Genomic DNA, 17,498 nt, shown 5'->3' on the forward strand with positions numbered 1-17,498 from the left:
GCACTGCCGTTTAGGTCATATCGGTATAAAGCGCATGAAGAAACTCCATACTGATGGACTTTTGGAACCACTTGATTATGAATCACTTGGTACTTGCGAACCGTGCCTCATGGGCAAGATGACTAAAACGCCGTTCTCCGGTACTATGGAGAGAGCAACGGATTTGTTGGAAATCATACATACCGATGTATGTGGTCCAATGAATATTGAGGCTCGTGGCGGATATCGTTATTTTCTCACCTTCACAGATGACTTAAGCAGATATGGGTATATCTACTTAATGAAACATAAGTCTGAAACATTTGAAAAGTTCAAAGAATTTCAGAGTGAAGTTGAAAATCATCGTAACAAGAAAATAAAGTTTTTACGATCTGATCGTGGAGGAGAATATTTGAGTTACGAGTTTGGTGTACATTTGAAAAATTGTGGAATAGTTTCGCAACTCACGCCACCCGGAACACCACAGCGTAATGGTGTGTCCGAACGTCGTAATCGTACTTTACTAGATATGGTGCGATCTATGATGTCTCTTACTGATTTACCGCTATCGTTTTGGGGTTATGCTTTAGAGACGGCCGCATTCACGTTAAATAGGGCACCATCAAAATCCGTTGAGACGACACCTTATGAACTGTGGTTTGGCAAGAAACCAAAGTTGTCGTTTCTTAAAGTTTGGGGCTGCGATGCTTATGTGAAAAAGCTTCAACCTGATAAGCTCGAACCCAAATCGGAGAAATGTGTCTTCATAGGATACCCAAAGGAGACTGTTGGGTACACCTTCTATCACAGATCCGAAGGCAAGATATTTGTTGCTAATAATGGATCCTTTCTAGAGAAGGAGTTTCTCTCGAAAGAAGTGAGTGGGAGGAAAGTAGAACTTGACGAGGTAACTGTACCTGCTCCCTTATTGGAAAGTAGTACATCACAGAAAACTGTTTCTGCGACACCTATACCAATTAGTGAGGAAGCTAATGATGATGATCATTAAACTTCAGGACAAGATACTACTGAACCTCGTAGATCAACCAGAGCGAGATCCGCACCAGAGTGGTACGGTAATCCTGTTCTGGAAATCATGCTACTAGATCATGATGAACCTACGAACTATGAAGAAGCGATGGTGAGCCCAGATTCCGCAAAATGGCTTGAAGCCATGAAATCTGAGATGGGATCCATGTATGAGAACAAAGTATGGACTTTGGTTGACTTGCCCGATGATCGGCAAGCAATCGAAAATAAATGGATCTTCAAGAAGAAGACTGACGCTGATGGTAATGTTACTGTCTACAAAGCTCGACTTGTCGCAAAAGGTTTTCGACAAGTTCAAGGGGTTGACTACGATGAGACCTTCTCACCCGTAGCGATGCTTAAGTCTATCCGAATCATGTTAGCAATTGCCGCATTTTATGATTATGAAATTTGGCAGATGGATGTCAAAACTGCATTCCTGAATGGATTTCTGGAAGAAGAGTTGTATATGATGCAACCGGAAGGTTTTGTCGATCCAAAGGGAGCTAACAAAGTGTGCAAGCTCCAGCGATCCATTTATGGACTGGCGCAAACCTCTCGGAGTTGGAATAAATGCTTTGATAGTGTGATCAAAGCATTTGGTTTTATACAGACTTTCGGAGAAGCCTGTATTTACAAGAAAGTGAGTGGGAGCTCTGTAGCATTTCTGATATTATATGTGGATGACATATTACTGATTGGAAATGATATAGAATTTCTAGATAGCATAAACGGATACTTGAATAAGAGTTTTTCAATGAAAGACCTCGGTGAAGCTGCTTACATATTAGGCATAAAGATCTATAGAGATAGATCAAGACGCTTGATTGGACTTTCACAAAGCACATACCTTGACAAGATTTTGAAGAAGTTCAAAATGGATCAAGCAAAGAAAGGGTTCTTGCCTGTATTACAAGGTGTGAAGTTGAGTCAGACTCAATGCCCGACCACTGCAGAAGATAGAGAGAAAATGAAAGATGTTCCCTATGCTTCAGCCATAGGCTCTATCATGTATGCAATGCTGTGTACCAGACCTGATGTGTGCCTTGCTATAAGTTTAGCAGGGAGGTACCAAAGTAATCCAGGAGTGGATCACTGGACAGCGGTCAAGAACATCCTGAAATACCTGAAAAGGACTAAGGATATGTTTCTCGTATATGGAGGTGACAAAGAGCTCACTGTAAGAGGTTACGTTGATGCAAGCTTTGACACTGATCCAGATGATTCTAAATCGCAAACCGGATACGTGTTTACATTAAACGGTGGAGCTGTCAGTTGGTGCAGTTCTAAACAAAGCGTCGTAGCGGGATCTACATGTGAAGCGGAGTACATAGCTGCTTCGGAAGCAACGAACAAAGGAGTCTGGATGAAGGAGTTCATATCCGATCTAGGTGTCATACCTAGTGCATCGGGTCCAATGAAAATCTTTTGTGACAATACTAGTGCAATTGCCTTGGCAAAGGAATCCAGATTTCATAAGAGGACCAAACACATCAAGAGACGCTTCAATTCCATCCGGGATCTAGTCCAGGTGGGAGACATAGAGACTTGCAAGATACATACGGATCTGAATATTGCAGACCCGTTGACTAAGCCTCTTCCACGAGCAAAACATGATCAGCACCAAGGCTCCATGGGTGTTAGAATCATTACTGTGTAATCTAGATTATTGACTCTAGTGCAAGTGGGAGACTGAAGGAAATATGCCCTAGAGGCAATAATAAAGTTATTATTTATTTCCTTATATCATGATAAATGTTTATTATTCATGCTAGAATTGTATTAACCGGAAACATAATACATGTGTGAATACATAGACAAACAGAGTGTCACTAGTATGCCTCTACTTGACTAGCTCGTTAATCAAAGATGGTTATGTTTCCTAACCATGAACAAAGAGTTGTTATTTGATTAATGAGGTCACATCATTAGTTGAATGATCTGATTGACATGACCCATTCCATTAGCTTAGCAACCGATCGTTTAGTATGTTGCTATTGCTTTCTTCATGACTTATACATGTTCCTATGACTATGAGATTATGCAACCCCCGTTTGCCAGAGGAACACTTTGGGTGCTACCAAACGTCACAACGTAACTGGGTGATTATAAAGGAGTACTACAGGTGTCTCCAAAGGTAGATGTTGGGTTGGCGTATTTCGAGATTAGGATTTGTCACTCCAATTGTCAGAGAGGTATCTCTGGGCCCTCTCGGTAATGCACATCACATAAGCCTTGCAAGCACTGCAACTAATATGTTAGTTGTGAGATGATATATTACGGAACGAGTAAAGAGACTTGCCGGTAACGAGATTGAACCAGGTATTGGATACCGACGATCGAATCTCGGGCAAGTAACATACCGATGACAAAGGGAACAACGTATGTTGTTATGCGGTCTGACCGATAAAGATCTTCGTAGAATATGTAGGAGCCAATATGGGCATCCAGGTCCCGCTATTGGTTATTGACCAGAGATGTGTCTCAATCATGTCTGCATTGTTCTCGAACCGTAGGGTCCGCACGCTTAACGTTACGATGACAGTTATTATGAGTTTATGCATTTTGATGTACCGAAGGTTGTTAGGAGTCCCGGATGTGATCACGGACATGACGAGGAGTCTCGAAATGGTCGAGACATAAAGATTGATATATTGGAAGCCTATGTTTGGATATCGGAAGTGTTCCGGGTGAAATCGGGATTTTACCGGAGTACCGGGAGGTTACCGGAACCCCCCGGGAACTATATGGGCCTTAGTGGGCTTTAGTGGAAAGGAGAAAGGGGCAGCCCAAGGTGGCCGCGCGCCTTCCCCCTCCCCTAGTCCTATTAGGACTAGGAGAGGTGGCCGGCCCCCCTCTCTCTCTTCCCCCCCTCGAGGAATCCTATTCCAACTAGGATTGGGGGGGGGGGGGGGAATCCTACTCCCAGAGGGAGTAGGACTCTCCTGGCGCGCCCTCCTTGGCCGGCCAGCCCCTCCCCCTTGGATCCTTTATATACGGGGGCAGGGGGGCACCCTAGAACACACAAGTTGATCCTTGAGATCGTTCCTTAGCCGTGTGCGGTGCCCCCTGCCACCATATTCCACCTCGATCATATTGTAGCAGTGCTTAGGCGAAGCCCAGCGACGGTAGAACATCAAGATCGTCACCACGCCGTCGTGTTGACGGAACTCCTCCCCGATGCTTTGCTGGATCGGAGCCCGGGGATCGTCATCGAGCTGTACGTGTGCTAAGAACTCGGAGGTGCCGGAGTAACGGTGCTTGGATCGGTCGGATCGGGAAGACGTACGACTACTTCCTCTACGTTGTGTGAACGCTTCCGCAGTCAGTCTGCGTGGGTACGTAGACAACACTCTCCCCTCTCGTTGCTGTGCATCACCATGATCTTGCGTGTGCGTAGGAAATTTTTTGAAATTACTACGTTCCCCAACATATATTAACCTTAGAGTATACACGTCTGGCCACCAAGATCTCTTCTTTGTGGAAGGTTAGGGCGTATGTTGAGTACTTCTATATCTAGCTTCAAGTCGCCAAAAATTTGTTTCAATATATCTCCATTACAACACAAGTGATGTTGCAGAAAATTCCTGCAACATGGGTCATGTTGCAGAATTTTTTGCAACATAGGTGAAATTGCAGGTTTGTTTTTCAATGGAAGTCTTGATATAGTTTTTTTTGTTTGTAACAGAGGTCCTGTTGCAATGCTTTTACTAGAGATCTCATTACATTTTTTTGTAAAAGAGGTCTTGTTGCGGCTCTTTTTGCAACAAAGACATTGCAGCAGAAACACACTGTACCGGACAGCGAGAAGCAAGCAGTGCTACCTCTTGAGCACTTCGTTGGTTTTCCCTTGAAGAGGAAAGGGTGATGCACAAAATAGCGTAAGTATTTTCCCTCGGTTTTTGAGAACCAATGTATCAATCCAGTAGGAGGCAACACGCTAGTCCCTCGTACCTACACAAACAAATAAGAATCTCGCAACCAACGCGATAAAGCAGTTGTCAACCCCATCACGGTCACTTGCGCGAGTGAGATCTAATAGAGATAATAATAATAAGATAAATATTTTTGGTATTTTTATGATATAGATTGAAAGTAAAGATTGCAAAGTAAAATAGATTGGAAACTTATATGATGGAAAATAGACCCGGGGGCCATATGTTTCACTAGTGGCTTCTCTCAAGATAGCATAAGTATTACGGTGGGTGAACGAATTACTGTCGAGCAATTGATAGAAAACCGAATAATTATGAGAATATCTAGGCATGATCATGCATATAGGCATCACGTCCGTGACAATTAGACCGACTTCTGCCTGCATCTACTACTATTACTCCAAACATCGATCGCTATCCAGCATGCATCTAGAGTATTAAGTTCATAAAAATAGAGTAATGCCTTAGGTAAGATGACATGATGTAGAGGGATAAAGTCAAGAAATATGATATAAACCCCATCTTTTTATCCTCGATGGCAACAATAAAATACGTGTCGTTTCCCTTTCTGTCACTGGGATCGAGCACCGCAAGATCGAACCCAAAGCTAAGCACTTCTCCCATTGCAAGGAAGATCAATCTAGTAGGCCAAACCAAACTGATAATTCGTAGATACTTGCAAAGATAACCAATCATGCATAAAAGATTTCAGAGAAGAATCAAATATTGTTCATAGATAGACTTGATCATAAACTCACAATTCATCGGATCTCGACAGACACACCGCAAAAAGAGTTACATCGAATAGATCTCCAAGAAGATCAAGGAGAACTTTGTATTGAGATCCAAAGAGAGAGAAGAAGCCATCTAGCTAATAACTATGGACCCGAAGGTCTGAAGTAAACTACTCACACATCATCGGCGGGGCCATGGAGTTGATGTAGAGGGCCTCCGTGATCAATGCTCCCTCCGGCGGAGCTCCGGAAAAGGCCCCAAGATGGGATCACTTGGGTACAGAAGGTTGCGGCGGTGGAAATAGGTTTTCGTGGTGCTCTTGGATGCTTTCGGGGTATGTGAACATATGTAGGAGGAAAAAGTAGGTCGGTTAAGCCACGAGGGGGAAGGGCGCGCCCAGGGGGTAGGCACGCCCCCTGCCTCGTGGACTCCTCGTCCGTTTCTTGACGTCCACTCCAAGTCCTCTGGATCACGTTTGTTCCAAAAATCACGCTCCCTAAGGTTTCATTCCGTTTGGACTCCGTTTGATATTCCTTTTCTATGAAACACTGAAATAGGCAAAAAAACAGCAATTTGCACGGGGCCTTGGGTTAATAGGTTAGTCCCAAAAATAATATAAAAGTGTAAAATAAAGCCCATTTAAATCCAAAACAGATAATATAATAGCATGGAACAATCAAAAATTATAGATACCTTGGGCACGTATCAGCATTCCCAAGCTTAATTCCTGCTCGTCCTCGGGTAGGTAAATGATAAAAACAGAATTTTTGATGTGGAATGCTTTCTAGCATGTTCTTAAATATATTTTTCTCTACTTTGGCATGAATGTTCATATCCAAAAGATTCAAGATAAAAGATTATTGTTGACATAAAAATAGTAATACTCTAAGTATGCTAATCAAGCAATTATGTCTTATGAAAATAGCATAGCCAAAGAAAACTTATCCCTAGAAAGTCATATAGTTTGGCCATGCTTCATTTTCGTCACACAAAATGCTCCCATCATGCACAACCCCGATGACAAGCCAAGCAATTGTTTCATACTTAGCCTTTTCAAACTCTTTCAACTTTTACGCAATATATGAGCGCGAGCCCTGGACATAGCACTATGGGTGGAATAGAATATGATGATTGAGGTTGTGTGAGAAGATAAAAAGGGAGAAAGTCTCACATTGACGTGGCTAATCAATGGGCTATGGAGATGCCCACCGATTGATGTCAATGCAAGGAGTAGGGATTGCCATGCAACGGATGCACTATAGCTATAAATATATGAAAGCTCATCAAAGAAACTAAGTGGGTGTGCATCCAACTTGCTTGCTCACGAAGACCTAGGGCATTTGAGGAAGCCCATCATTGGAATAAACAAGCCAAGTTCTATAATGAAAAATTCCCACTAGTATATGAAAGTGACAAAATAAGAGACTCTCTATCATGAAGATCATGATGCTACTTGGAAGCACAAGTGTGGAAAAAGGATAGTAACATTGTCCCTTCTCTCTTTTTCTCTCATTTTTATTTGTTCCTTCTTTTCTCTTTTCTATGGCCTCTTTTTTTAATTATTTTTCGTCCGGAGCCTCATCCCGACTTGTGGGGGCAATCATAGTCTCCATCATCCTTTCCTCACATGGGACAATGCTCTAATGCTGATCATCACACTTTTATTTACTTACAACTCAAGAATTACAACTCGATACTTAGACCAAAATATGACTCTATGTGAATGCCTCCGGCGGTGTACCGGAATTGCGATGAATCAAGAGTGACATGTATGAAAAATTAAGCATGGTGGCATTGCCACAAATACGATACCAACTACATGATCATGCAAAGCAATATGACAATGATGATGCGTGTCATAATAAATGGAACGGTGGAAAGTTGCATGGAAATATATCTCGAAATGGCTATGGAAATGCCATAATAGGTAGGTATGGTGGTTGTTTTGAGGAAGATACAAGGAGGCTGATGTGTGATAGAGTGTATCATATCACGGGGTTTGGATGCACCGGCGAAGTTTGCACCAACTCTCAAGGTGAGAAAGGGTAATGCATGGTACCGAAGAGGCTAGCAATGATGGAAGGGTGCGTATAATCCATGGACTCAACATTAGTCATAAAGAACTCACATACTTATTGCAAAAATCTACAAGTCATCAAAACCAAGAACTACGCGCATGCTCCTAGGGGGATAGATTGGTAGGAAAAGACCATCGCTCGTCCCCGACCGCCACTCATAATGAAAGCAATCAAAGAACACCCCATGCTTCAAATTTGTCACACAACGTTTACCATATGTGCATGCTACTCTACTTTCCAACTTCAACACAAGTATTCATCAATTTCACAATTACTCAACTACCACACCTATAATATTACCACCTTTATATCTCAAAACAACTATCAAGCATCCAACTTCTCTTAGCATTTAAAATTTATAACCAAAGTGAATTACCATGATGCTCTAAAAGACTCTCAAAATGATATAAGTGAAGCATGAGAGATCAATTATTTCTATAAAATAAAACCACCGCCGTGCTCTAAAAGATATAAGCGAAGTACTAGAGCAAAAATTATCCAACTCAAAAGATATAAGTGAAGCACATAGAGTATTCTAATAAATTCCAATTCATGTGTGTCGCTCCCAAAAGGTGTGTACAGGAAGGATGATTGTGGTAATCTAAAAAGCAAAGACTCAAATCATACAAGACGCTCCAAGCAAAACACATATCATGTGGCGAATAAAAATATAGCTCCAAGTAAAGTTACCGATGGACGAAGACGAAAGAGGGGATGCCTTCCGGGGCATCCCCAAACTTAGGCTTTTGGTTGTCCTTGAATTTTACCTTGGGGTGCCTTGGGAATCCCCAAGCTTAGGATCTTTCCACTCCTTGTTCCATAATCCATCAAATCTATACCCAAAACTTGAAAACTTCACAACACAAAACTTAAAAGAAAATCTCATGAGCTCCGTTAGTAAAAGAAAACAAATCACCACTTCAAGGTACTGTAATTAACTCATTCTTTATTTATATTGGTGTTAAACCTACTGTATTCCTACTTTTCTATGGTTCATAAACTCTATTATTAGCCATAGATTCATCAAAATAAGCAAACAACACACGAAAAACAGAATGAGTCAAAAACAGAACAGTCTTTAGTAATCTGTAGGTTTCGAATACTTCTGGAACCCCCAAAATACTAAAATAAATTGCTGAACGTGATTAATTTATCTATTAATCATGTGTAAAAATAATTAACTAAATATCACTCTCCAGTAAAAAATGGAAGAAAATCTCGTGAGCGCTAAAGTTTCTGTTTTTTACAGCAAGATCGCAAAGACTTTCCCCAAGTCTTCCCAAAGGTTCTACTTGGCACAAACACTAATTAAAAGAATAAAACCACATCTAAACAGAGGCTAGATGAATTAATTATTACTAACAGAATCAAAAAGCAAGAAACAAAAATAAAATTGGGTTGCCTCCCAACAAGCGCTATCGTTTAACGCCCCTAGCTAGGCATAAAAGCAAGGATAGATCTAGGTATTATCATCTTTGCTATGCAATCCATAAGTGCCTCTCATAATAGATTCATAAGGTAATTTAATTTTCTTTCTAGGAAAGTGTTCCATGCCCTTCCTTAATGGAAATTGGAATATAATATTTCCTTCCTTCATCTCAATAACTGCATCAATCGTTCTAAGGAAAGGTCTACCAAGAATAATAGGACATGTAGGATTGCAATCTATATCAAGAACAATGAAATCTACAGACACATAATTCCTATTTGCAAAAATAAGAACATTATTAATTCTTCCCATAGATTTTTTAATGGTGGAATCCGCAAGATGCAAGTTTAAAGAACAATCATCAAATTCACGGAAACCTAGCAAATCACACAAAGTTTTAGGAATCATGGAAACACTAGCACCCAAATCACATAAATCAAATCATTCATGATCTTTAATCTTAATTTTAATAATAGGTTCTCACTCATCATGAAGTTTTCTAGGGATAGAAACTTCCAATTCAAGTTATTCATAAGATTGCATTAAAGCATCAACGGTATGTTTAGTAAAAGCTTTATTTTGGCTATAAGCATGCGGAGAATTTAGCACGAATTGCAACAAGGAAATACAATCTATTAAAGAACAATGATCATAATTAAATTACTTGAAATCCAAGATAGTCACTACTAGGAAAATGGCTATAGATGATATGGACATTAATGGCGCACCGTGTATGTGGTGCGCCACTGCTATATAGCAGTGGCGCACCAGATACAGGTGCGCCATTAGTAATATATTACTAATGTCGCACCTGGTGTGTGGTGCACCATTAGTAGTTTTGAAAAAAAAATTGTTAGTAATGGCGCACCATGGGATAGTGCGCCATTACTAGTTGACATAGTAATGGCGTACCACACCCACCGTGCGCCATTAGTAGTTTTGAGAAAAAAAATTGTTATTAATGGCGCACCAGTGAACGATGTGCCATTACTAGTTCACGACTGGACGGTGTGCCATTGCTAACAATTTTTTTATTTTGTTTTTCAAAACTACTAATGGCGCACCACACACCAGGTGCGCCATATATTACTAATGGCGCACCCCCCTACCGCCTTTTCACTTTTTTAAAAAATAAAAGAAAATGATGGAAATGTCAAAAAAATAATAAAAAAAATATGTTTCCCATGTGATATGTGGTCTAGTTGTTGGGAAAAATTTACAAATATGAATTTCGACTTTATTTGCAAAATATCTCTGGAATTTAGTAAAATGGGCATAACTTTTGCATACGAACTCGGATTAAAAAGTTTTTTATATGAAAAATCATCTACTCGAAAAGTTACATCCGAATTGAAGTGGGGGAACCCCATTCAACATCTTCAAAATCCCCAAAAACCTAACAGAACGAAATATACGGGGCTTTTAATATCTAGAGGGGGGAAAATGAAAAAAATTCAAACCTACTAGTGGCGCACGTGCGCCACTAGTAATAGGAAAAAAATTGGTTTAAAAAAATTTGTAATTTTTTTTTCAAAATATGATACGTAATATAACCGGGAAGTTTGAAATATTTTTTCAAAATTTCATCATACTCATGAACATGAACAAAGTCCTAGACATCAACAAGGTTTAATAGGATTGATATGATAGATATATCAACAAGTGCCTGTGAAGTAAGCTGGTACTGGGGTTGGACAGAACTGTGAAGTTAAGCGTGCTTGGGCTGGAGTAGCGTGAGGATGGGTGACCTTCTGGGAAGTTTGATCATAGAGTGTGATTTGACTTGAGTTTAAGTATGCGCCATTAGTAAAAAATTCTAATGGCGTGGTGCTAGTGGGGCACCTGTAGTGCGCCATTAGTAGCCAAAACATGTGTGCCACTAGCAGGCCTTTTCCTAGTAGTGAGTGGGTTTGTTGCTATTTAAAGTTTTGACCTCTCCAATCCCACTTTTATCAATTTTTACATCAAGATCTAAAAACTCCGAATCATTAGGACGCCTTCTAACTAAAGCTGACTCATCTCCAGTCCCATCATTATCAAGATTCATATTGCAAAACAAAGATTTAATAGGGGACACATCAATAACTTTTAGATCTTCATCTTTATTATCATGGAAACTGGAAGAACACGCTTACACAAAGCAATCTTTTTTTAGCACACATCCTAGCGGTTCTTTCTTTGCACTCATCAATGGAAATTCTCATAGCTTTGAGAGACTCATTGATATCATGCTTAGGTGGAATAGATCTAAGTTTCAAAGAATCAACATCAAGAGAAATTCTATCCACATTCCTAGCCAACTCATCAATCTTAGACAATTTTTCTTCAATCATAGCATTGAAACTCTTTTGCGAACTAATAAATGAGAGGACATCTTATTATAATTTCCATAAGAATTGTTATAAGAATTACCATAATTATTAGAGGAATTACTAGGAAACGGCCTAGTATTAAAATTACCTCTATACGCGTTTATTACAAAAATTGTTCCTACCAACAAAATTCACATCCATAGATTCATTATTATTCAAAATCAAAGTATACAAAGGCATATCATTAGGATAATAAGAAACACTTTTATTAGCCAACAATTTCATAAGTTCATCCATCTTTCCACTCAAAAATTGATTTCTTCTATAGCATGCCCCTTTTTATTAGATCTTTAAGTATGCCATTGAGAATAATTAACCATAATATTATCTAGGAGTTTAGTAGCTTCTCCTAAAGTGATTTCCATAAAAGTGCCTCCCGCGGCCGAATCTAAAAGATTTCTAGAAGCAAAGTTTAATCTGGCATAATTTTTTTGTATAATCACCCAAAGATTCAAACCATGTGTAGGGCAATTATGTATCATTAATTTCATCCTATCCCAAGCTTGTGCAACATGTTCATGATCAAGTTTCTTAAAATTCATAATATCGTTTCTAAGAGTGATGATCTTAGCGGGAGGAAAATACTTAGAGATAAAAGCATCTTTGCAGTTATTCCATGAATCAATACTATTTTTAGGCAAAGACGAAAATCAAGTTTTAGCACGATGTCTAAGAGAAAGCGGGAATAGCTTCAGTTTAACAATATCATTATCCACATCTTTCTTCTTTTGCATGTCACACAAATCAACAAAGTTGTTTAGATGGGTAGCGGCATCTTCACTAGGAAGGCCGAAAAACAGATCTTTCATGACAAGATTCAGCAAGGCAACATTAATTTCGCAAGATTCGACATAGGTAAGAGGAGCAATCGGAGTGCTAATAAAATCATTATTATTGGTATTGGAAAGCCACACAATTTAATATTATTTTGAGCCATCGTGACGAGCAAGCAATCCAACACACAAGCAAACAAGAGACAAGCAAAAAGAGGCAAACTGGAAAAGAGAAGGGGAACGGCAAAAGAGGGCGAATAAAATGGCAAGTGTGAAGTGGGGGAGAGGAAAATGAGAGACAAATGGAAAATAATGTAATGCGAGTGATAAGAGTTTCTGATGGGTACTTGATATGTCTTGACTTGTGCATAGACTCCCCGGCAACGGCGCCAGAAATCCTTCTTGCTACCTCTTGAGCACTGCGTTGGTTTTCCCTTAAAGAGGAAAGGGTGATGCAGCAAAGTAGCGTAAGTATTTCCCTCAGTTTTTGAGAACCAAGGTATCAATCCAGTAGGAGGCCACACGCAAGTCCCTCGTACCTACACAAACAAATAAGAACCTCACAACCAACGTGATAAAGGGGTTGTGAATCCCTTCATGATCACTTACGAGAGCGAGATCTGATAAAGATAACAATGATAAGATAAATATTTTTGATATTTTTATGATATAGATTGAAAGTAAAGATTGCAATGTAAAATAGATTGGAAACTTACATGATGGAAAATAGACCCGGGGGCCATAGGTTTCACTAATGGCTTCTCTCAAGATAGCATAAGTATTACGGTGGGTGAACGAATTACTGTCGAGCAATTGATAGAAAAGCGAATAATTATGAGAATATCTAGGCATGATCATGTATATAGGCATCACGTCCGTGACAAGTAGACCGACTCTTGCCTGCATCTACTACTATTACTCCACACATCGACCGGTATCCAACATGCATCTAAAGTATTGAGTTCATAAGAACAGAGTAACGCCTTAGGTAAGATGACATGATGTAGAGGGATAAACTCAAGCAATATGATATAAACCTCATCTTTTTATCCTCGATGGCAACAATACAATACATGTCGTTTCCCTTTCTGTCACTGGGATCGAGCACCGTAGGATTGAACCCAAAGCTAAGCACTTCTCTCATTGCAAGAAAGATTAATCTAATAGGCCAAACCAAACTGATAATTCGAAGAGACTTGTAAAGATAACCAATCATGCATAAAAGATTTCAGAGAAGAATCAAATATTGTTCATAGATAGACTTGATCATAAACCCACAATTAATCGGATCTCAATAAACAAACCGCAAAAAGAGTTACATCGAATAGATCTCCAAGAAGATCGAGAAGAACTTTGTATTGAGATCCAAAGAGAGAGAAGAAGCCATCTAGCTAATAACTATGGATCCGAATGTCTGAAGTAAACTATTCACACATCATCGAAGGGGCCATAGAGGTGATGTAGAGGCCGTCCGTGATCAATGCCCCTCCGGCGCCGGAGCTCCGGAAAAGGCCCCAAGATGGGATCTCTTGGGTACAGAAGGTTGCGGCGGTGGAAATACGGTTTTGTGGTGCTCCTGGATGTTTTCGGAGTATGTGAACATATATAAGAGAAGAACTAGGTCGGTTAAGCCACGAGGGGGGAGGGCGCGCCCAAGGGGTAGGCGCGCCCCTTGTCTCGTGGACTCCTCGTTCGTTTCTTTACGTCCACTCCAAGTCCTCTAGATCACGTTTGTTCCAAAAATCACACTCCCAACGGTTTCATTTCATTTGGACTCCGTTTGATATTCCTTTTCTGTGAAACATTGAAATAGGCAAAAAAAACAGCAATTTGCACTGGACCTTGGGTTAATAGGTTAGTCCCAAAAATAATATAAAATTGTAAAATAAAGCACATTAATATCTAAAACAGATAATATAATAGTATGGAACAATCAAAAATTATAAATACGTTGGAGACGTATCAAACAGCGACACGCATCACACAGACGAGACGGCGGATGCTCGAGTTCAGTCTGCTGGTTGAAGCCAAGTGTTTTTTCCTTTTAAAGAAGTTATGCATACTTCAAAACAGAATGGAGGGAGTATGTATTTGTATTTTTTGTTTTGTTATTTGAGGCAATTTGAATTTTTTGTGGTGAGGGCTATCGACCGCACCACAAAAAACAAAAAGGCCCGGCCCATCCATCCTAAGATAGCCGGACCTCTCGCCCCCGACCTCTCTCCTCCGTACGGATGCGGCGGCGGCGGCGAAGCGATGGGCGAATCGGCCGAGGACCCCCACCCCTCGCTGACCAGCGAAGCAAAGGACACATGGACCTCGCCGTGTCCTCGAGGTCTGCTGCCCACTCAAATTCATTTCATTTCACTTATGGTAAGACGATTCCGATCTGATCCACTTTGCCTAGATGCTGGTGGGAGAGGGACTGGGCGGCTCTTGGCGATGGGCCAGCGGGGCTGATCGCGGAGCGCGTCCTCGCCTACGACGTCGCCGACTTCCTCCGCTTCCGCGCCGTGTGCAGCCCGTGGCGGCGGTGCTCCGTGAACCCGAGCGCGCACGATGGCCTGGACCGCTGCTTCCATCCCCGGCGGTGGACCATGCTCCGGGAGGAACTCGCCTCACCAGATCGCCGTTGCTTCCTCTACACACCCACCGGCGAGTCACCCGACAACTGACAGAGCTGCCGCCGCTCACCACAGTGCTTCCCTCCAAGTTCAAGGACCATGACATACTTGAGGAGAGTGATGGACTTTTCGACACCGAATTCATTGTGTGGGGCTCTGGTGTTGCCGGCGATGGTTCCACATTTGTTCTCTGCTTCAACATGCTCGACCTGCTTGCCACGGCCAAGCCCGGCGACTGACCAGTGGACGACGGTAAAGGACAATGGTGCTGGCATAACAGTGGCACTGGCAACCTTAATGTTTGAGGGCCGCTTCTACTGCGTTGACAACAATGGTGTGATGGTACTGGAAAGTGGAAACTGGAGCATATCACCCACCACGCCTGGAGGTGGCTGCCAAGATGGATAGCATTTATGCCAAGATGGAAAATATAGATGACTCGCAATTTGAGGATAATTTCCACCTCGTCAACAATTGTGGGGAGCTGATGCTGGCGCACCGTTGGGGTGGAGTGACAGCCGAGAATAAATCGGGTTATTTGTATGACGCATATCGAGTGAATTTGGACACCGGCACACTATTTCCGGTCAAGAGCTTGGGTGGTAGTGCAGGGCGCGCGGTGTTCATTGGTATGCATAGCTCTCTCTCGGTGTCTCTGGATGTTTTCCCCTCTGGATCCATAATCGCCGACACAATCTACTTGAGCTTTGATGATGTTGGTGAGATAGAATGGTTAGAGGTTGGAGGATATCATCTCAGGGATGGAAGCGTACAACGCCCTCACACATATAGCAGTGGTTTGGTGCCACGGCCTCATATCCTTGTTGACTGTCTATCTTTGTCCAATACTGTCCGAGGAATTACGCCATTTCATTGACATTTAGCAGGCATGGATATGCAATGTGTACCCTTTTAACCCATTTGGTTTAGGTAGTGTTTGAGTGCATGTATGTAGCTAGAGTTATGTATGGTTGTAGTGACAATGTGGGATTTTGGGAAGATACTTAGTTGAAAGACAAAACCTCCTTTTGCACTTTACCATAATCATACAACATCTGTAAGGGAATCAATTTTCATGTAAGCAACTCTTTTCGACACCTTATTATTGGACCATGAGAAGATGCCTAACCTGGCAGTCATCAACTCATCCTACATGCACCATGAAATTTATGTTTTCAGTGCAGAGTGTTATTTGGCATAGAGTTATGTATGGATGATTGGTTGTTATTTCGCTCACTTTTGTTGCCAAGTTATCTTTAGATGTGCGCACATACACATTTGTATGCATACATGCAATTTATCTAGAAAAGAATATGTGCAATGCAGTCTCTTGTAGTATACTTCCATATTTGACGGAAATCTTTGTTAAAAGCAACTTATTCCATGTGATGGAAATCTCTGTGAAAATGGCAGAAAGGTTGTTTTGAGAAGATATTTAGTTGAAAGTCAGACCTCTTTTTGCGCTCTACATAGTTTGTACTACATTTGTCAGGAAATGAATTTTCTGGTAGAGCACGGTTTTTTGTAGATCGAGCTACCTGGTACCCTATATCAGGGCCATCCAGAATTGACTGTGATGCATTGAGATATGTGCAAAAGTTTGAATAGCTGCAACTTTGTTAGGACATAATACACTGGCAGGATACACTGGTCATGAGGTGACAGGACATCTGCCCCCTGGCCGCATGCTGTCTCTCTCACATGCAGCCTCATGCCGTCTCTTTTCCCACACATGCAGCCTCTGACACAGTAATAGCCCCGCATGCCTATCCACTGTTGATGATAGAGACAAGGCACAACTGCGTAAAACAAAACCTGAATCTCAAATGAACAGGTCCCTCTCTCTCAGCGTTTGTTCTCTTGAAAGCTGCTCACCCCCTCTCTATCTACTTCCCCTTCCTTTTTCTCTCTCTGACTCTCTCAAACCTCTCACGGCCACTCTCACTCTTCCTTTCTCGACCAACATGTAGAACTTTTTCAGAAGTTGCATCCAAAAGTCAAGAGAGAGAACTGCATGTGAAGCTTTTCCAAAGATATTTTGTGAGAGATTTTTCACAAGCTGCATGCACATTAACGGAGAGAAAGAGAGCATGCAAAGTTCAAGAGGGAGATAGAAATGTTGAGGTATTCTACAGAATTTTAGAGTTGACCGGTGAGTGTACTACAGGAACTTGACCTGACGCATCTATCAACAAAAGTAGCCTTCATGTTTGCTAATTTTCTGTAAAACTGATTTAATGTGCAGTTCTTGAGGATGTAACCCAGGCAGTATCGGTAGGAGTACTAATTAGCATGCACTATATGCTCTTCACGTGTGTACAGTGCGCGGATGTTGACTACACTATGCAGGCTGCAGGTGCCTGTGCGGCCTAAGCTGACCACTGTGCGCATGCAGAGTGGACGCTGTATGGCTCTGCTAATTGCCTACATTAATGATCCTGACGCCGTCAGAAGGTGGACTCATGATGCATTCAGCCACACGGATCACGAAGTGAACAAACGGCCAGGATAGAGGGTACCGGGAAGCTGGTCCTACGCCTTCCG

General features: G+C 41.4%; 1 pseudogene; it reads left to right on the forward strand.

Annotated features, from left to right (window-relative positions):
- Nucleotides 1-14,723: 14,723 nt before the first annotated feature.
- Nucleotides 14,724-16,266, forward strand: LOC147982347 (uncharacterized; annotated as a pseudogene).
- The last annotated feature ends 1,232 nt before the right edge of the window (nucleotides 16,267-17,498 follow it).

Source organism: Triticum urartu, chromosome 3A (genome assembly GCF_056163025.1).
Source record: "Triticum urartu cultivar PI428250 chromosome 3A, HENAU_Tu73, whole genome shotgun sequence".
In the NCBI taxonomy this organism is placed as follows: Eukaryota; Viridiplantae; Streptophyta; class Magnoliopsida; order Poales; family Poaceae; genus Triticum; species Triticum urartu.